We start from the raw sequence: 17,392 nt of genomic DNA, 5'->3' as shown, positions 1-17,392 counted from the left end.
AGAGAGATCGAGAGAGACAGAGACAGAGACAGAGAGAGAGAGAGAGACAGAGAGAGAGAGAGAGAGAGAGAGAGAGAGAGAGAGAGACACAGAGAGAGAGAGAGAGAGAGAGAGAGAGAGAGAGAGAGAGAGAGAGAGAGAGAGAGAGAGAGAGAGAGAGAGAGAGAGAGAGAGATTCAAACCGAGAACAAGAACTGATAAAACGAACAAAATCAAGAATCACTGCTCATCCTCATTCTTTCATTCCTCTTTTTCCTGACTTTGGAATAAACTCCCACACTCTTCAATCCCATTCTTCCCTCCCAGCCTTCAAAACAGCAGTTCACCACCACCTCTTATCTTCCCACATCCAAAACCTCGATCTTTTCTCCACCCGTTAATAGGATCATGAACCTGGCAAAGCAGCATCACGAGCTATGCGCTCACATGGAAATGCCTGAAAGGCATATTTTTCCATTTCTTCCCATGAACTGAATCAATCTTGACAGGGCCCAGTAAATTGTACCACTCCGTGTCTGAAGCGAGCACTTTCACCTTTCATTGCTGGGCTAACTATAACTCCTGAAGGCACCGCGCATCCCATTTTTTATTAAAGTCGTTGGTATGACTGAGCCAGGGTGGGTTCGAACTGCCGACGTCTCAGACTCGGAGCGGACACTCTAACCGTTTACGCCACCGAGTCTGGTGTGAAGTCCTTCATCGACGTTGGGCCTAAATTGTTCCGTTACATTTCCAATGAATCTTTCCAACCCCATTTTATTTCATTCGTTCTCATTGATCTTTAGCTTCCCTTGCTGGCTCACAGCATTGGAATTTCATTAGAAATGAATAGGATGGAACCAACGTTATAAATACGTGTGGAAACATTACGGGCCCAGACCGGAAATCGATCCCAGGTCCTCAGGCAAACCGTACGGGTGCTCTGGCATCTGAGCTATCTGGGCAAGCCAAGCCGGTGTGTCACCCAAATATTTCAGATGATCGAGCACTGGTATGGTTTGCTCGAGGACCTGGGTTTGATTCCTGGTCTAGGCCCATAATTTTTCCACATATATTTATTGCATTGTAAGTCATGATTATTGTTTGTTATTTATTGTTCTGTGTCATTTAGTTTTTGTTCTGGTATGCCTGTAATAAATTGTTTGTTTATAATCAAGCCGGTGTTACTCGTTTGCTTCTCTGCTGTAAATACCCAGCGCACGCCAAGCGAAAGGTGGGATTAAGCAGTTAGTTCACTTCTGTCTGTCTGTCCATCCTCAATATCTCGTGCCTACAAATGTCAGTTTATGATTGAGGAGCAAATTAATTTCAATTGAACATAAAATTTGAACACGAATCGGAAAAACAAACCTGTAGTTTAACAGTACTTTCACTCTGTATTCGTCCCGACACCTGCACAGTGTGAATTTTTTTTTTCCGCTGTCGGCCTGCTGGCAGTCAAACAAAATTGAAAATCATTCTAAACAGGAAAGTTACGGTTTTACGGAAAGACATAAAGGACACAAACAACAGGCATGAAGAACGAATGTAACGTGTTAAATAAGGTGGTGTAAAAGACACTCCATCAACGGCGGAAAACCTCTGAATTTTTTTTCTACATCCTTTAAATATTTATTTTATTTCAATTTAATTCTAAACTTGAATACTGAAGAACACAAATCGCCTTTTTGGTACTTTCAAAACCCTTCCGTTTAGTAGTACTTCGAAAAATATTATAGCATTTTTCGTCATCTCGACCAATCAAATTTGCTGCTCAATGACCCTGCCTGTGTCCTTGTTTCTCAAGACAAAGCAGGGTAAAGTGTTCTATGAACTCTCTGGATAGGTTGTGGATTATGAGCTATTTTAGAGGTTAAGAGGATGGGTATCCACTTGACCAGACCAGCCATCCGGGGTAAAATGTTCCACCCTTAGGGTATTACAAACTGTCTGCAGCTGGGTAACAAAATGAAAAATATACCCATCAGAGATGGGGAATCCCCCGCCATTGAACGAGTCGGCCATCTTAGATCCGGCCACGCCCAAAATCAATAAGCTTCTTCCTTTTCAGGTGGTACATGTGTGACCCAAATTTCAAATCGATATGGCGAACAGTTTATGAGTTATCGCACTCACGGCTATAAATGTTGACGCCCGGACGGACGGACGGACAGACAAACAGCCCGATGGACGACCCGGGTGACAACAATATCCCCCTTCCGCCACGCGGCGGGGGATAACTCGCAAAATCACAAAGAAAAACAAAAGGTCAAAACGCACATTATTATTTAGTTTGCAACCTGTGGCTACTGTTTGCATCATTGCTGGGAGCACAGCTGTGCAGCTGATGCATTGTTCACTGTTTTCAGTAAGCTTGTACTCATTTTGCTGACCTTATGAGGATGACAGGCTGAATCAACCCACTTGTATAAGAAGAAAAGAAGGCAGACAGACGTGCAGTGGAGCATCAATTACAATTTATACGTCTCATCAAAATGATTCTGCATTGAATAACAGTGAAGATGGAAACGAAATAATGTCTGAAATCCATTTTCTACCGCTCATACTATAAATACCACCCAGAGACAAACAGCGCTCGGATACTACTGGAGATAAACTCGCGTCCGGAAAAAAAAAACACCGCCTGGACACGTCCGGAGACAAACTCCCATCGGGACACGTCCAGAGACAGAGAGTAAGAGAAAGGGGTGGGTGGTAGAGGAGTTATCAGAAAGAATATGTTCTGCTTTGTGAACACACACACACACACACACACACACACACACACACACACACACACACACACACACACACACACACACACACACACACACACACACACACCCTTTTATTAGTGTAGATTTAAGAATGCTTTCCAATGGTTCTGTGATTTTTCCTGGTGTAGCGACTTCGATGTCCATCGGCACGCAAAATTTCAGCTTTCATCATCACCCAGAAGGCACTGATCTTTAATATCAGTCAGTGAATCAGTCAGTCAGTGGTTTGTAAGAGCTTTATATATATATATATATATATATATATATATATATATATATATATATATATATATATATATATATATATATATATATATATATGATATTTGTTTGCCTAATGCCCCATCGCTTTTCCTTTCTTTTCATATTCTGCTGTATTCAAAAACGGATTCATAGATTGTCGACTGATTGATTGTCGACGTCGACTGTTGTCGACAACAATTGTCGATTGTTCATAGACTGCCTCCCAAACGTGGGCCACACAAGGTTTTTGAAAAATGAATGGCACAATTTCACCTTTCAAATAATCCCATGATAAGTGGCCTCATGATGGGCTTGTGACATATTTATTGCGCTGGGCATTTGTAAAATCCCAGGCCACTCTCCATGGGCTAATAGTTCATGGCAACATTTTATCCATCCATCCATTGGAACCATACTCTGTACAGAGCGTCGGTGCTGCCGAAGCAGTTTCCTTGGCTATTGGGCACAATCCTGGACGGGTCGCCACTCCGACGCAGGATACTCGAATGACTCGGTCATCCCAGCAAGCTGGTACTCATTTTGCTGACCTCGGAAGGATGGCAGGCTGAATGAACCCCCTGGTGAAGTAATTCAGTGGGCAACGAGGCTTGAACTCAGGACCCTTGGATCCCAAGCCGCCACCCTAACCACTAAGCCAACACCAGGCATTAACATTTTATAGACCTTGTTTAATACCTACATCTCATTACAAGTAGTGTACATGTCATATTTATCCACACGCTTTTTTAAAAAAAAAACGGAGGGGGATATTGTCATCGGCTCAGTCTGTCTATCTGTCTGTCTGTCTGTCTGTCTGTCCGTCCATCCGTGACGCTTTCTCCTCCTAAGAGGTTGTGCAGAAACTCACCAAATTTGGTCGTTTTGATCACCATATGGCAACAAGGTGTGAGAGTAGTATCATTTTTAGTGGCAGGGTCAAAAACTAAAAAAAATGCAATTACAGTCAAATTTTTTTAATGAAACTTTGTATGTCTGATCACCATTGGAAGGGGAGGGGAGGGGGTCGTTTTTTTGCTTTAAAATAAAATGCTTTATGTTTTTTTTAACTCAAAATTTGATATCTTTTCACCATTTTTCAACTTTGCTTTCGGTGGGAGGAGGAGGGGTTTGCAATGGTGTGTCATCGACAATGCTCCCGTTAAACTAGTGTTTTTAATCGACCACCTAAAGGAAGTACATTTTTCTTTTGGATACAAAAGGATTTTGCAACACTTTTTCCGACACAGCAACACATTGATTAAAATGCAACAGACCGCCATCACTTGTGATATGCAGTGATGCTTCTTACAAAGCTGGTGTTTACGTTTGATTGCGTCTGCAAGCCTCAACAACGGGACGGGATGGCTGGAGTGGAATCATCGATCGAGTCCTCGATTCCTACAAATGATCCAAATGGCCTGCTTAAGTTCCAACCATTCTTAGCCAAGCTCACAACACTTGCCTTCACATGGTGGAGGTGATTCTCACCAAGAGTGGAGAGGGAAAAACAAGTATCTGAAGCTGTGAAAGCAGTGCACTCATGGTAGGTGGGGCTGTTGTTCCATTGGGTGCTCTTTCAAGTTAGAATGGTCTGCGATTTTCTTTGAATGGGTAAAAGGGTGCAACAAGTCGGTCTCGCTTTTAAGCATCGATCCAGTCGTAAACGGAGTACTAAGAGGGATGGAGTGTCGACACCTGTTGTTTGAGTGTTACTTTGCAGATCTTTTCCTTCATTCTTTCTCTTCTGGTGTACCATACTCTGATGTGTTACAGAGCTGTGGTTGTGCCGAAGCGGTTTCTTGGCCTGGGTTCATGCTGGGCTGTTTGCGATCCCCATCCCAGCAGTAATTAGGACAGGAATTTGTAATTTGTTTGGGGCTGCCGCCGATAGCTCGCCCATTGCGTCTCTCCTGCTCCTTTTTCGCGAAGGACACCGTGGGATCTTAACCGTCCAGCAACTAATGCCAGCAAATGGGACACCAGTTTAATGTCCATCTGAGGGAAAGCACACACAGCACTCTACTTGTGAAACAGCAGGATGACAGTTTATAGCTGGGTCACGATTCAAACTCAGGCGGGACAGCTCAGATGCGAGTGTGCATATCTTCCAGGCTCTTGGCCATCCTGCCAGCCCTTTTCTTCATTATTGTCTTCAATACTACCTGGGAATATGAAATTCAGTTGTTAAAGAGACATTTGCCCCAGAGATAAACAAGTTGCTGGAGAAAGCTGACTGCTTGGAAGACTCATTGTGACTGAGGCATACCATTGCTCATTGCCCTGTGAACCAAGTCTGAATCAGTGATTGAGGTTGACATTCGAGATTCCATAAATCTTAGGGATAAGTATACATTGCACGAACATTTATGAAGAATGCACCGAGTTTCGCACACACTACTGTAACAAATATTGCTTGTTTGCTAGTCCTTCATGTCGATCGCTCGTTTTGGAATACTTGTGTTCGCAAACTGTCGTAGCGTTGTAAAAGTCGACTCATAATCCCTTGAAAAGTCATGAGGATCAAAACGATGTCAAATCAAACCACTTTTTTTTTCAATAGAAAAAAAGCTCTTTATTTAATTTTTTTCCCACGTGACAAGCTCATGAATTATTGAATTGTGAATGCACTTCAAATGCCATTCATCTCATCACACCTGAGCAAGCTGTGAGACGCATGACGAGTTGGATGAATGGCCTCTTCGTCATATCGGTGTTCTTGCATCAAAAAATCCAATTCGATGATTCACCTTCTTGGAAGGGGAGTCAGTTGGCCAGGAAAAGGGTGGCATTGTCGAAGAAGAATTCCTAACCACACAGAATTGGCCACATCACACTTTTCACCAGGTAATTATCTTCCCAGTTGACAAAACAGTGCATTTACCTTTTGGCATATGCGTGATGGAAATGTTTTGTTTTTTTTCTGTGATTTTCCGTTGCATTTCATTTCATTTCGTTCTGCTCGTTTATTATGAATCCATCATGTTGGTTTGGGCTTTGTCATCGAATCATTCGGTCCATTTGTTGCAAGGCAGCTTGTCCCAATTCACAAGTAATGCACCATTCCCGTACTTTGGCATCACTAATGAGCAGCCTAATCTTTGAGAAAAGTACCTGAATCTAGGTTGCGACAACAGAAAAATCCAGCTGTGAATGAATAAAATAGAAATGAAGCTCCCTCTTTTTCTTAATGTACGGTGATCTTAGGCTCATGGAGGGACTTGTACAGGTATTGTTACATGTCAGACAAAGATGGGACATTCAGCAGAGTTCTTCATGTCTGTTGTTTGTGTTCTTTGTGTGTACTTTGTGTGGCATCAATGTGTGCTGCCACGGTGAGACGAGACGCTCTGATTCTGGGAGGTCGGTGGTTCGAACCCTGATCGAGTAATACCAAAGTCTTTATAAACGGTACATGCTGCTTGCTTCCTTGCTTGACGTTCAGCATTTAAAAAACAAATAGAGCATGAACAAACAAACAGAGGTTGGCAACTGTTGCTCAGCCTTTGATGGGCTGAATGATTTCCTCCTGCGTTGAAGTTTCTTGTTTGGGAAATTTATTCTTACCTCCATCACCAAAGGTGAAGGAGGTTGTTTTCACCCCTCTCTGTTTGTTTGTTTGTTTGTGTGCAGGATCTCTCAAAAAGTTGCGGACGGGTCCGGATAAAATTTTGTGGACAGGTTGAGTGTGTGACAAGGAAGAATTGATTCGATTTTGGTGAAGATCCAGATCCGGATACAACGACTCGAAGTTTTTAAAGTGATTCTTCACCATTGAGAGAGGGCCGGAAACGACAATACAGCATGATATTTCAAAAATGTATTGGGCCTGATATGTTCTTGTGGATCAGGCATTACATGGTGGAGGTATGCGCTCCTACCGAGTGCCCTTCTAGTTATTATTATTTTTATTATTATGAATTATATCCGCCACCGAAGGTGGACGGAGGTTATGTTTTCATCCCTTTCTGTCTGTCGTTTGTTTGTTTGTGAACACGACATCTCAAAAAGTTGTGGACGGATTCAGAGGGAAACTTGAAGGGCAGGTTGGGTATGTAACAATGAAGAATTGATTTGATTTTGGAGAAGATGCGAATCTAGATCCGAGAATTTTCTCAGTGATTCTTCACCATTGAGTGACGGGGCTAAAACAATATATAGCATGATATCTTAAAACCTTATGGACGGATTCGGATGAAACTTGGTGGATGAGTTGGTTAGGTGACAAGAACAAGTTGATTAAATTTTACTTTCGGTCCGAATCCAGATCCAGCCTATCAGTGGGATACAAAACATAAAGTAATCAGCATGGCAGACGTATGTGCTCCAACAAGTACATACATATATATATATATATATATATATATATATATATATATATATATATATATATATATATATATATATATATAAAAGCATTCATTTTCTCCGTCTCTTTTTGTTCCTAATTCTCGGCCAGATCTTTTACTTTTCAAACTCTGGGTGGGTGCAGATACAACTTTGTGTTGGGGTTAACTTTTCTGCATGTGAAGGCTAAATTGTGTCAATGAAGATGAATATGAAAGAAAATGAAATCTCTATTCGCCATGGTTAGTCGATCATTTGAATTAAGTTTCGCATCGATCTGTTAAGCGGTTCTGGAGAAGATTTTTAACGTTTTTATTTTCAATCCAATATCGCCGCAAGACCACATGACTGATGACGTCATAAATTGTTAATCTTCACTCACATCGGGTCGAAGAGCAGGTATATGAAGTTTCAGATTTTTTGGAGAAGGATTTTGATTCAACCAATTATGGCTGGAATACCACTTCACCGATGATGTCATCGTTATCACCTTATATAACACATGGGAAGTTTAAGACATATTCCAAGTTTCAATTTTTTTTCATTGAGTGGTTTCGGAGATGAAGATTTTTTTCCTTTAAACCAGTGGTTCCCAACCTTTTCTATGCCCCACACCCCTAGGAAATGTTTGATTAATGTTCGCACTCCCTACAAATGTAATATCACATTTTTGTGGAATCTGGAAGCAAATGCCTTCCAGATCCGTAACATTACTATAGGACCCTGCAATTAAATTTAATTATAATGAGCAAAGTGTAACTTCGGTTTGTAACGTAATTACAATTAAGCACAATGATTCATTGTAAACTTTAAAATTAATTAATCTAGTACACCAAATATATAAATTAATTTCGTTAGATAAATTTATAACATTTATAATCAATATTGCAAAGTTTTTTTTTTCGCAAAAATCAGTATCCGTATTTAAGAAGATTCAAATTTTAATTGAACTACTCAATTTAGGAGTTTATTTATAAGTTATTCACAACATTCGCAAAAGCAAATAATATAGTGAAAAACTAAACCTAGTTGGATTATTAAAAACTTCACATTACAAAGAAACACTTACCAGGATTAGGTACACTAATTCGCACTTTCATCGACTGTATAACTCAAATAATTACCACAATAATAAGGCTGAAAAGTTGCAAACATAATTTAATTATTATAAAAACATAAGAGCCGCAAGTAAGTAAATTTATCAATAATGAAGTGCTTAATGAAAAAAATCTAAGAAAGACTAGCATTATATATATATATATATATCTATATATATATCTCTCTCTCTCTCTCTCTCTCTCTCTCTCTCTCTCTCTCTCTCTCTCTCTCTCTCTCTCTCTCTCTCTCTCTCTCTCTCTCTCTCTCTCTCTCTCTCTGTCTCTGTCTCTGTCTCTGTCTCTGTCTCTGTCTCTGTCTCTGTCTCTGTCTCTGTCTCTGTCTCTGTCTCTCTCTCTCTCTCTCTCTCTCTCTCTCTCTCTCTCTCTCTCTCTCTCTCTCTCTCTCTCTCTCTCTCTCTCTCTCTCTCTCTCTCTCTCTCTCTCTCTCTCTCTCTCTCACACACAAGTAACCTTTATTCAGCACAGCGACCGCCATAAGTAGTTCGAAATTTAAATAGTTCTTAAAACACACGTTTCTAAACCATTTTACAATTAATTGATGTCATATATAAAATACTAACTTCAAGACTATTAAACAAGGAATTGTTAAATCACCATTATTCCGCAAAAGTGCCTAAATACTAGTTTTCCGAAAGTTTATAATGTTCACGATTAAATTTTATTAATAAAGTGTTCACCAGTGGTAGTATGCAATAATACGTATGGCGGTCAACGTGCTAAGATAAATCACACTCAGTATGGAGACACAATGCAAATTTGTAACACGCTGCAACAGTTTTCTAGCCCATCACTGCATGTACTATAACCAGTCACTCGCCCGTAAAAATGAACAAAGACAAATATCTTACGCTGACAGTGCAGGCGTAATGATGTACAATGATTATGTCAGATGTTGTGTTATAATGATTTTAAAAGCAATATTCTGACAATCAGTTACTTAACTGATATGTTAATTCTGTTATTCTCTCCTTTTGATGAAATACTCGTAAACGAGATTACTATCTACACAACACAACCACCTACTACCACTTCTCAAGGCACACTGGCAGCTGGCTGAGTGATGACTCGTGACTCAAGGACACAAGCCACTCTTTGTCACACCCCTGAAATTCCATCTCGCACCCCCAGGGGGTGCGGGCACCCCAGGTTGGGAACACCTGCTTTAAACCACCAATGTGAGTGCCATACCATGTGACCTATGATGTCAGAGTTATTAAAAAAAAATCTCCAATGGGAAGTCCCTCCTATGTTTAGTTTTGCATCGATCAGACAAGCGGTTGCAAAGAAAAATTTTAAAAGTGAGAATATACAGACACAGACACAGACACAGACACAGACACAGACACAGACACAGACACAGACACAGACACAGACACAGACACAGACACAGACACAGACACACACACACACACACACACACACACACACACACACACACGTCTTGCAACCCTTTCAGGGCAAGACTAAAAAGCTTGTGAGATTGGGAAAGGAAAGCCACATGTGAGGTTTACTTCCATTTTATCACATTATATTGATAGGGCAACACAAAGGGACAAAACAAATAAACACACAAAAGGGAGAAGAAAGAACGGATGGGACATGAACCAGAGTTTGAAGCATAAGACAACATCTGCAGGAAACAAAAAAAAACAGAAGAAAAGAAAACTAATCTCTCAACTGCGGGGGAAATATTTTGGGTGAGGTGAGGTGAGGTGAGAGATACGTACCACACTCCTTGCAGAGAGTTGTTGCTGCCGAAGCAGTTTCTTGGCACAGGTTATCATGGGAGGTTTGTCATTGCTTTCCCAGCGGTCAGTCAGGGAAGGAATTTGGAATTTGTTCAGGGTGCCGGCAAAAGCTCACTTACTCATCACGAAGGACGTCATGGGATCTTTAACATTGACAAAATAATGTCAGCAGACAGGACACCTATTTTAACGTCCATCCGAGAGATGGCACACACATCGATGAATCATCCTGAGTGTGAAACACCGAGATGACAGTTTATAGCTGGGTCGGGATTCGAACCAAGGATAGACAGCTCCAAGGCGAGTGCCATACCATGTCAGCATACAACATGTTGTAATGAGAGATTTATTAGAGTTACTGTAACTGAGCTTTGGTCAAAATTTCTGCTGGCTTTAGGTTTGTTGCTCAATGTAAAGGGATGCAATTGTATGCATCAATTAAACAACAACTTTCTGTTGAATATAATGGCAGCAACAGCGACAGCTGCCATGTGTAGAGTATATAATACCACATCCTACATCAATGTTTACACTGGTACAAGTTGCCTTATATTGACAGCAGCAAGGGAAAGCTGAAACTGTCTGTTCATATTTCAGCAGATGTGTAAATATAAATATATATATATATTTATATATACTCTAAGTTGAAATGTCTGGAGACATGACTTGGAGTGCAAGAACATATACCTTGTGTCTATGGAGTGCCCAGCGCAAGACTCACCGAGCTGGATAATGCTGCCGCCCCACTCTATGAACCCTTTCTGGCACTGCATCTGCTCGCACTGCCACCTGGAGTATCAACATGGCTCGGCAAAGAAACTCCACACAATCCACAGGGCTTGGGGGTCCAACAGTGCAGAGAAACATCCATGCGAGCAAAATACTCTCACTCACTGTCACAATCTCCACTCCTCTCCTCTCTCATGCCCGACCACCCATTCCTTAGATGCGAGTCCGAACGCAGCTATTTGTCACAACAACGCAGCTGCCCCCCTCCACCCTCCTCACAAAGTAAGCTGGTGCCCATATGAATAATCTTCCAGTCGTTAAGATTACCTTTTCATTCAAACAAAGCAGGGTGAGATGTTAACATGTTTTTTCTCTCCACTGGCCAGCCAGATGAGTCGGACCAAAACCTCACTGATCCGCAAGGGTTTCCACCTTGGCAGAGGCCACACATTTTGACAATATCCGCCATCAAAATTAAACAGCTTCAGTAATGAAAGCCCGAAATGATGTCTCATTAAACAAGGTTAATTATCTGCCAATTAACTCGAGAATTACTTTTTTTCTTTACCTCTGCTACCGAAGGTGAAGGAGGTTAATTTTTCACCCCTTTCTGTCTGTCTTTCCGTGCGCAGGATATCTCAAAAAGTTGTAGACGGATCCGGAAGAAACTTGGTGGACACGTTGGGTGTGTGGCAAGTACGAATTGATTCGATTTTGGTGAAGATCCGAATTTGGATCTGCATACGAGAATTATTTAATTTTTAAAGTGATTCTTTACCATTGAGACAGGGTCAAAAAACGATACGTCGTATGATATTTCAAAAACGTACTTGGCCCGATATGTTCTTGTGGATCAGAAATTGTGTAGCGGAGGTATGTGCTCTACCGAGTACCCTTCTAGTTTTTAATTGTATTTACTTCAATGATTAACAGACATATAATGGTGTAATTTAGCTTTCAATGTCAAAAGCCCAGAATAATACAATCGCCATTTCAATAAGACATTATGCATCCCCAATGCCTGCACCCCCTGCCAAGAAAAAGAATTTCAAATCCTGAGAGTAATGGAGAAGATGTCGATGGGGTCGCTGACTCTGTCTCGGTTTTTCTCCCTTACAACAGAGCTTCATTTTTCTTAACGGTGTATAGACTCTCCCCATTCAACCCAAGGTGGTTTACAGGAACGGTGGTTGGTCGTCACAGCACTTCCACTGTGTCTGACAGGGGACGTTGCTTACCGCTGAAACTCGCATGTCTTAAGAAGCATCCTCCTTCAAGTTTGGATGTGCCAGAAGGGCTTGCCACCCAAAGTTTAGTTACCTCTTGTATTCGGGTCAAAGCCCCCCACCCTCTTGTCATTTTTGGTTCACTCAGAAAATTTCCCTTCCCAGGTGGTTCGAGGTTTATTAACAGTGCCTGTTACTGGTAGGGCGTTCTCGTGAGATGGACCCCGGCTGCATGAATCTGATGTGCCATTTGGCCTCAAAGCTTTCGCTTAAGCCAGGTCCTTGTTACCTACACCCACCGAAGGTTATGTTTTCATATCTGTTGGTCTGTTTGCTTGTTTGATTGTGAACAGAATATCTCAAAACGTTGTCGACGGAATCAGACGAAATTTGGTGGAGAGCTTGGGTATGTGACACGGACAAAATGCTTAGATTTTGGAGAAGATCCGAATCCGGATCTGGATCAGAGAATTTTTTAAGTGATTCTTCAGCATTGCGTGATACAGCCAAAAACAATATACAGTATAGCACGAGATCCCAAAAACTTATGGACGGATTCAGACGAAACTTGGTGGATGAGTTGGTTAGGTGACAAAAAACAAATCGATTAAATTTTAGTTCAGGTCCGAATCCAGATCTGGCCTATCAGGGGGATACAAAACGTAAACTAATCAGCTTGGCGGAGGTATGTGCTCCACCGAGTGCCCTTCGAGTTTGCTTGTGCCACCACCGATCTTAGTGCACCACCTCCAGCTTGGCTGGCAGTCCACTCTGTATATGCTGGATATCTTTTATCTTGGGTAGAATGCAGGACAGGCCTTCACAAACTTGACAGCCGAGGGCAGTAATTCTTAACCTGGGAGAAATTTTTCGGATTTCAGGGGGGAAATTATTTTTTCGGTTGAACAATTTTCAAACTATTTATAGTGTAGTAGATAGTAGAAAAATCGTGCAAATTATGATACAAGCATCAAATTTGGCATTTCTGTTCTGCAGGGCTTTCTGATCAAATCTGCCTGATTGGCCATTTAAAAATCCAAATTTTGAAAAAGAAAAAAAAAAAAACTTCAAAAAAATTTGAAGTCACAGCTGGCTTAAATTGTTGAAGCGCAAGTGAATATCCCAGACAGAGAAGCAAGGGGAGATGCAGTCATCATTGATGGCTCAGCACTTATCAATGCCCTACCTCCATGCACTTCAAAGATATTTGATGACTATGCTAAAGAAGACATCATCCCAAAGGTGGAATCCTATGGTGCCGGGTACGAGAGGGTGGACGTAGTGTTTGATGTGTACAAGAAGTCAGGTCTGAAGTCCGAGGCAAGGTCGAAAAGGGGGCAAGGAATCAGAAGAAGAGTGACAGGAACGAGTAAGACCCCAAGTAACTGGAGAAGCTTTCTTCGAGATGACAACAACAAGACTGAGCTGTTTCACTTCCTTGCGGAAAAGATGTGTGAAGCACAGATGACAAGCACAGTCATTGTCACAAAAGGAAAAGATGCCAAAAGCAACACAAGGAAGTCACTGGATGCTGTGTCTCCATGTTGTCATGAAGAAGCAGACACTCAAATATTCGTACACGCCAGGGATGCAACGACGGATGGTGGCAAGTCCATTATCATGAAGGCTAGTCATAGCAATATCTGTACTGCCATCCTTACAGGAACTAGGTCTTGACAACATGTGGATTGCCTTTGGCCAAGGAGCTAAGGCACGATGGATTCCAGTCCATGAGGTAGTTTCTGCAATAGGGCTTGAGAAAGCTAGAGGGATCCCATACTTCCATGCGTTCACTGGATGTGACGTCGTATCTGCCTTACGCGGTAAAGGGAAGAAAACTGCATGGCAGACTTGGAACGTCTTTGATGATGTTTCTGAAACATTCACCAATCTCAGCCAGCATCCAACATTGATTCGTGATCTTGACTTTTTTGAAGTTTTTTTTTTCTTCAAATTTTTCAAAATTTGGATTTTCAAATGGCCAATCAGGCAGATTTGATTAGAATCCCCTGGAGAACAAATGTGTCAAATTTTATGCTTGTATGATCATTTGCACGATTCCTCTCAAAAATTGCCGTTATCTGCCCCACTATTATTGCGTTGAATACATCGTCCGAATACGCTTTCCAAGCGATGAAAAATTAGCGGAACAAAAATTAATTCTGATTTTAGGAATGCTAATGTTAAAATAATAGAATACCGTTAATGTCATGCAATAAATTGTGTATCAATATTTTAATGAAAATATTTATTGGAATAATTTTTTTAATAAATTTTAGTTTTGTAATTAATTTAGTGTTGATAATGTGGTGGAGGGAAATATCATTATTCGTCAATTTCAAAGGGGGAAACAATATTTAAAAGGTTAAGAAACCCTGGCCTAGGGCAAAGCCCCTCTTCCACTTAAGATTGCGCAGCCATACCACGTCCTGCTTTTGCGTCGTTCTGCCTCATCTTTCCACCCCACCAAGCTGTTTGATCCCACCAAACCAAGGCGAGGTACATTTGGATGAGTGAACGATCCAACCATCTGTGGAGCGAGGTTCAACCACCAAGGGCGAGAGCTGTGCCCCCATGAGACCAAGATGACACTCGGGCGTAATGGACCACACAAACAGCGATTCTGCCACGTCACAGTCAAATGGGACGCTCAAAGTGCTGTGAAGATTGTGCCTGCATTTCACCAGAGGAATTCCGAGCCATGGCACTCCGATTCACTCACGCTAGCGCAGCGTACTTGCATCGATTTAAAAAGCTCCCAAATGGTCAAGGATAACAAATGGGTAAGAGCTGGAGAGCTCAGAAAGACAAATGCACATGACAGTTACATTCATGTGTCCCTTGTCCCTTGTGTTTTTACTGTACACACACACATATATATATATACATATTTCTCTGGGCAGAGACCGAGAGAAATGGTGAATAATTTAATAAATATTTTGAAGTGAAAGAATAAAGATTTTTTGTGGTTCACTACTTTGTTGAGCGGAAGATTTTGCGAATATTTCACTCCACAAATATAGTTAGCCACTATCCTTATGTCAAATATTTGGACATGAACTCCTTCCCCAAAAATACAATCGGACGAATAAAACATATCCCTGGAAAAGGTGTACAAACTTCTTCCACACCAAACAACAATGAAAAACAAAAGTCAAAATGCTGTCTCAACTCTCCGAGTTATAGTATAAGGATAATTAAAATAAATGTTTCCCCATTTTTATTTTATCACCCTTGGGGTAACCCTGGGTGTGCCACATTGGTTCATCCCCACTCATCCCTCTCCTCGTTCCCCCCAATGAAATGGCGGCGTTTCCACGGATATAATGGGTTTGGTGTTGGTGTCGCGCAGGGATGATGGGTCAAATGGCCTCCTCCTGTGTACTTGTGTAAGTTCATGCACATTGCACGTTGCGCCGTGAAGGTGTACACCTGTGTGGAAAAGCTGCACACCTGCGTTGAAAAAAACTGCGTGACCTGTGACGAGGATCATCACTTGCACAATGGAGGGAGGAGAACTTTGTGGGAAATGCAAACTGGAAATTGAAGGTAGACTACTTTCTGGACTTTCCAAGATTATCGTGAATTTTCCATTTTTACAATTCTTGATCGTTCATTGTTCAAGGGTTGAAATAATCGGACAAATACGATAATACAAGCACCACTTGACCCTCCCATTTCGCTGTGTTCGCACCGAACCACGCGGTTTGATCCCAATAAAAACCACAAACCGGTCCAACCCCCATCCCGATTGTGGTTCCTCCGATGTATTATTCACAGTGTATAAACAGCTGGTGTATCTGATGTACAACTCCAATGGGACCTCGATCCGGAATCCCACGTTTTACGCTCTGACGCTCGGAGGAAACCGCGTGATTGCTCCGCCCTCGATCATCTCTTCCTGGTGTTCTTTACACAATGAATCCTATATTTCTCCCAAGATAAACAAAATTAAGATATCACATCAGGATTGTTTAATTGCAGGATATGAAAGGAGAGTCGGAGCTTCATTGGAGGCGCAGAACAAGCGGCCATTTCGAGGAATGTTGGATTTTCCGTGAATTGGCGCCGCTGAACCGTCAAGGTGATCCTCGTTTACAATTTTTTTTTTTTTTAATGTTCTCTTAAAGTTATCGCTTCTCGGTCTTTGATGGCTAAGATCAAGTGTTGTTTGTGTTGGCCTTGGATTCTTTGACACACAGATTTCCGGTACACATTAATGGGTTGTTGGTGCCAGGTTCGTGGGGTTGTAAGGTCCCCTGTTTAGCCGACATGGATGACGTGGTCGTTTGTGTTTCACAGAGCGGGGAACTTGAGGGGGTTATGCAGGTCTGTGAAGAGTTTAGTGCTGTCAGTGGTTTGCGGGTGAATTTTGGTTTATCAAACTTATTGGTTGTGGGAGGGGAGTCATGGGCAGGAGACATCCAACAAAGTTTTAGGGTTGTAGAAGACTGTATTCGTGTGTTGGGGGTGTGGGTGGGCTCAGTTGGCTGTGTTGTTAAGAATTGGGAGGGAAGGTGAAGGTTGGTTGAAAGCTTGCTTTGCAATTGGGGGCAGAGAATTCTGTCGTCGGTTGAAAGGGGTTCTGTTATTAAAGGGCAGATTTTTCCGATGCTGAGGTTCGTATCAGAGGTATTTCCCCCCAACTTAAAGGGTCGCAAGTAAGTTAAAGAGGTTAGTTTTTAAGTTCATGTGCAAACCATGGTTTTATCGACCTTCCCTTCTCCAGCTAGGTGCGGGACAGTTGCAAGGGGGAAGGGGAAGCCCCGGTCTAGTAGACAGTCTTAAGTTGGCCTTCGTGGCTCGGCATATGTCAATGGCTATGAATGGATTGGGCGTTTTTTATTCCGCCATCGAGTTATACGTATTACCTGTGTTTAACCAGGTCTGAGGCAAGAGGGTCCGTCTGAATAGGCCCTACGAGTCGGATCCGGAGTACCCCTATTCGGTACTGAAGGAGGTCATTCGTGAGGTCAGGTTCAGGGAGGTGCCCGATTGGAGTTACAGAACCTTGATAAAGCAGATGACATAATTCCACCACAGAGAACTCTGACGGTGAAGCAGAGGCAGAACGTGTCTTCTCAGGTCCTCACTGGGGCACAGAGTGACCTGGCCTGGATGGCGGTGTGCAAGCTATTGCCATTGCCAGGCAGTGCAAGAGGTGAGAGGGCATGCCTCAACTACAAAATGTCCTTATACCGGATGTAATAACACTGAATCAGTTCAAC

At 42.0% G+C, this 17,392-nt stretch overlaps 1 long non-coding RNA gene across 3 annotated transcripts in view; it reads left to right on the top strand.

Moving 5' to 3' along the window:
• LOC147025404 (uncharacterized) overlaps positions 1–17,392 on the top strand; it is a 123,950-nt gene that overhangs the window by 82,775 nt on the left and 23,783 nt on the right. For 2 of the 3 annotated variants that reach the window (XR_015059495.1, XR_015059494.1), the window contains exons 4-6: positions 11,571–11,634; positions 16,149–16,248; positions 17,050–17,325. This is a non-coding gene — a long non-coding RNA (uncharacterized LOC147025404). The remainder of the gene's footprint in view (positions 1–11,570; positions 11,635–16,148; positions 16,249–17,049; positions 17,326–17,392) is intronic. The other variant, XR_015059496.1, reaches the window with a different exon arrangement.

This window comes from Eptatretus burgeri, chromosome 6, assembly GCF_056783735.1.
Source record: "Eptatretus burgeri isolate ZD-2024b chromosome 6, Ebu_testis_v1, whole genome shotgun sequence".
NCBI classification, from domain to species: Eukaryota; Metazoa; Chordata; class Myxini; order Myxiniformes; family Myxinidae; genus Eptatretus; species Eptatretus burgeri.
This window is presented reverse-complemented; position numbering and strand designations above follow the sequence as displayed.